Here is a 5,364-nt window from a genome sequence, read left to right as displayed (position 1 = left end):
ACCCTCAGGCTTCATCCTCAATCCTCAAACCTCAATCGTCAATCCTCAATATTCAATCATCAATACTAAATCTTCAATCCTCAATCCTCAAACCTCAATCCTCAATCCTCATTCTTCAATCCTGAATACCCAATCCTTAATCTTCAATCCTCAATCCTCAATCCTCAATCCTCAATTCACAATCCTCAACCTTCAATACTCAATAATCAACCTCCAATCCTAGATCCTCAATCCTCAATCCTCAATCCTCAATCCTCAATCCTCATTCTTCAATCCTCAATACCCAATCCTCAATCTTCAATGCTCAAACATCAATCCTCAATTCTCAATCCTCAATCCTCAGTCCTCAATATTCAATCATCAATACTCAATCTTCAATCCTCAATCCTCAAACCTCAATCCTCAATCCTCATTCTTCAATCCTAAATACCCAATCCTCAATCTTCAATCCTCAATCCTCAATCCTCAATTCTCAATCCTCAATCCTTAATCCTCAGACCTCAAACATCAATATTCAACCCTCAGCCCTCGTCCTCAATCCACAACCCTCAATCCTCAGTCCTCAATATTCAATCATCAATATTCAATCTTCAATCCTCAATCCTCAATCCTCAATCCTCGATCCTCAATCCTCAATACTCAATCCTCAACCTTCAATCCTCAATACCCAATCTTCAATCCTCAATCCTCAATCCTCAATCCTCAAACCTCAATCTTCAATCCTCAACACTAATCTTCAATCCTCAATCCCCAATCCTCAATCCTCAATCCTCATTCTTCAATCCTCAATACCCAATCCTCAATCTTCAATCCTCAATCCTCAATCCTCAATCCTAATTCCTCAATCCTCATTCTTCAATCCTCAATACCCAATCCTCAATTTCAATCCTCAATCCTCAATCCTCATTTCTCAATCCTCAATCCTCAACCCTCAGCCCTCATCCTCCATCCTCAGTACTCAATCCTCTATCCTCAATCTTCAATCCTCAATACTCAATCTTCAATCCTCATTCCTCAATCCTCAATCCTCAATCCTCAATCTTCAATCCTGAATACTCAATCTGCAATCCCCAATCCTCAAACCTCAATCCCCAATCCTCATTACTCAATCCTCAATACCCAATCCTCAATCCTCAATCCTCAATCCTCTATCCTCAATATTCAATCATCAATACTCAATCTTCAATCCTCAATCTTCAATCCTCAATACTCAACCTTCAATCGTCAATCCTCAATCCTCAATCCTCAATCCTCAATCCTCAGGCATCAATACTCAATCTACAATATTCAATCCACAATCCTTAATCCTCAATCCACAATCCTCAACCTTCAATACTCAATACTCAATTTTCAATCCTCAATCCTCAATCCTCAATCCTCAATCCTCAATCCTCAATCCTCAATATTCAATCCTCAATACTCAATCTTCAATCATCAATCCTCTATCCTCAATCCTCAATCCTCAATCCTCAATCCTCAAACATCAATATTCAATCCTCAATACTCAATCTTCAATCTTAATCCCCAATCCTCAATTCTCAGTCGTCAATCCTAAGTCACCAATCCTCAATCTTCAATACTCAATCGTCAATCCTTAGTCCTCAATCCTCAATCCTCAATCCTCGTTCCTCAAACCTCAATCCTCAACCCTCAGACTTCATCCTCAATCCTCAAACCTCAGTCCTCAATCCTCAATATTCAATCATCAATACTCAATCTTCAATCCTCAATCCTCAATCCTCAGTCCTCAATCCTCAATCCTCAAACCTAAATTCTCTACCGTCAGTCCTCGTCCTCAATCCTCAAACCTCAATCCTCAATCCTCAATATTCAATCATCAATACTCAATCTTCAATCCTCAATCCTCAATCCTCAATCCTCAATCCTCAATCCTCAATCCTCAATATTCAATCATCAATACTCAATCTTCAACCCTCAATCTTCAATCCTCAATACTCAATCTTCAATCCTCAATCCTCAATCGTCAATCCTCAATCCTCAATCCTCAGGCATCAATACTCAATCTACAATATTCAATCCTCAATCCTTAATCCTCAATCCACAATCCTCAACCTTCAATACTCAATACTCAATCTTCAATCCTCAAGCCTCAATCCTCAATCTTCAATCCGCAATATTCAATCCTCAATACTCAATCTTCAATCATCAATCCTCAATCCTCAATTCTCAGTCGTCAATCCTCAGTCATCAATCCTCAATCTTCAATCCGCAATCGTCAATGCTTAGTCCTCAATCCTCAATCCTCAATGCTCGTTCCTCAAACCTCAATCCTCAACCCTCAGGCTTCATCCTCAATCCTCAAACCTCAATCGTCAATCCTCAATATTCAATCATCAATACTAAATCTTCAATCCTCAATCCTCAAACCTCAATCCTCAATCCTCATTCTTCAATCCTAAATACCCAATCCTTAATCTTCAATCCTCAATCCTCAATCCTCAATTCTCAATCCTCAATCCTTAATCCTCAGACCTCAAACATCAATATTCAACCCTCAGTCCTCGTCCTCAATCCACAACCCTCAATCCTCAGTCCTCAATCTTCAATCCTCAATCCTCAATCCTCAATACTCAATCCTCAATCTTCAATCCTCAATACCCACTCCTCAATCTTCAATCCTCAATCCTCAACCCTCAATCCTAATTCCTCAATCCTCATTCTTCAATCCTCAATACCCAATCCTCAATTTCAATCCTCAATCCTTAATCCTCAATTCTCAATCCTCAATCCTCAGTCCTCAGTCCTCAAACCGCAATCCTCAACCCTCAGCCCTCATCCTCCATCCTCAATCCTCAATCCTCAATACTCAATCTTCAATCCTCAATTCTCAATCTTCAATCCTCGATCCTGAATCATCAATCCACAATCCTCAATCCTCAGGCATCAATACACAATCTTCAATACTCAATCCTCAATCCTCAATCCTCAATCCTCAATCCTCAATCCTCAATCCTCAACCCTCAATCCTCATTCCTCAAACCTCAATCCTCAACCCTCAGTCCACATACTCAATTCTCAATCCTCAATCCTCAATCCTCAATCCTCAATCTTCAATCCTCAATAATCAATCTCCAATTCTAGATCCTCAATCCCCAATCTTCAATCCTTAATCCTCAATCTGCAATCCCGAATCCCCAGTACTCAATCTTCAATCCTCAATGCTCAATCCTCAATCCTCAATCCTCAGTCCTCAGTCCTCAATCTTCATTCCTCAAACCTCAATCCTCAACCGCCAGTCCTCATTCTCCATCCTCAATCCTCAATCCTCAATCCTCAATCCTCAATCTTCAATCCCCAGTACTCAATCTTCAATCCTCAATCCTCAATCCTCAATCCTCAATCCTCAATCCTCAGGTATCAATACTCAATCTTCAGTACTCAATCCTCAATCCTTAATCCTCAATCCTCAATCCTCAATCCTCAATCTTCAACCCTGAATCCTCAATCCTCAATACTCAATCCTCAATCTTCAATGCTCAATACTCAATCTACAATCCTCAATCCTCAATCCTCAATCCTCAATCCTCAATCCTCAATCTTCAACCCTCAACACTCAATCTTTAATCCTCAATCCTCAATCCTCAATACTCAGTCCTCAATCTTCAATCCTCAATATTCAATCCTCAATACTCAATCTTCAATCATCAATCCTCAATCCTCAATCCTCAATCCTCAATCCTCAATCCTCAATCCTCAAACATCAATATTCAATCCTCAATACTCAATCTTCAATCACCAATCCTCAATCCTCAATTCTCAGTCGTCAATCCTAAGTCACCAATCCTCAATCTTCAATACTCAATCGTCAATCCTTAGTCCTCAATCCTCAATCCTCAATCCTCGTTCCTCAAACCTCAATCCTCAACCCTCAGACTTCATTCTCAATCCTCAAACCTCAGTCCTCAATCCTCAATATTCAATCATCAATACTCAATCTTCAATCCTCAATCCTCAATCCTCAATCCTCAATCCTCAATCCCCAATCCTCAATCCTCAATCCTCATTCTTCAATCCTCAATACCCAATCCTCAATCTTCAATCCTCAAACATCAATCCTCAATTCTCAATCCTCAATCCTCAGTCCTCAGTCGTCGAATCTCAATCCCCGACGCTTAGCACTCATCCTCAATCCTCAGTCCTCAATCCTCAATCCTCAAACCTAAATTCTCTACCGTCAGTCCTCGTCCTCAATCCTCAAACCTCAATCCTCAATCCTCAATATTCAATCATCAATACTCAATCTTCAATCCTCAATCCTCAATCCTCAATCCTCAATCCTCAATATTCAATCATCAATACTCAATCTTCAACCCTCAATCTTCAATCCTCAATACTCAATCTTCAATCCTCAATCCTCAATCCTCAATCCTCAATCCTCAATCCTCTGGCATCAATACTCAATCTACAATATTCAATCCTCAATCCTTAATCCTCAATCCACAATCCTCAACCTTCAATACTCAATACTCAATCTTCAATCCTCAATCCTCAATCCTCAATCCTCAATCCTCAATCCTCAATCCGCAATATTCAATCCTCAATACTCAATCTTCAATCATCAATCCTCAATCCTCAATTCTCAGTCGTCAATCCTCAGTCATCAATCCTCAATCTTCAATCCGCAATCGTCAATGCTTAGTCCTCAATCCTCAATCCTCAATGCTCGTTCCTCAAACCTCAATCCTCAACCCTCAGGCTTCATCCTCAATCCTCAAACCTCAATCGTCAATCCTCAATATTCAATCATCAATACTAAATCTTCAATCCTCAATCCTCAAACCTCAATCCTCAATCCTCATTCTTCAATCCTAAATACCCAATCCTTAATCTTCAATCCTCAATCCTCAATCCTCAATTCTCAATCCTCAATCCTTAATCCTCAGACCTCAAACATCAATATTCAACCCTCAGTCCTCGTCCTCAATCCACAACCCTCAATCCTCAGTCCTCAATCTTCAATCCTCAATCCTCAATCCTCAATACTCAATCCTCAATCTTCAATCCTCAATACCCACTCCTCAATCTTCAATCCTCAATCCTCAACCCTCAATCCTAATTCCTCAATCCTCATTCTTCAATCCTCAATACCCAATCCTCAATTTCAATCCTCAATCCTTAATCCTCAATTCTCAATCCTCAATCCTCAGTCCTCAGTCCTCAAACCGCAATCCTCAACCCTCAGCCCTCATCCTCCATCCTCAATCCTCAATCCTCAATACTCAATCTTCAATCCTCAATTCTCAATCTTCAATCCCGAATCCCCAGTACTCAATCTTCAATCCTCAATGCTCAATCCTCAATCCTCAATCCTCAGTCCTCAGTCCTCAATCTTCAATCCTCAAA

The sequence above is a fragment of the Calliopsis andreniformis genome, unplaced genomic scaffold (genome assembly GCF_051401765.1).
Source record: "Calliopsis andreniformis isolate RMS-2024a unplaced genomic scaffold, iyCalAndr_principal scaffold0052, whole genome shotgun sequence".
NCBI lineage: Eukaryota > Metazoa > Arthropoda > Insecta > Hymenoptera > Andrenidae > Calliopsis > Calliopsis andreniformis.
The sequence above is the reverse complement of the archived record's forward strand: the minus strand, read 5'-3'. Positions refer to the sequence as shown.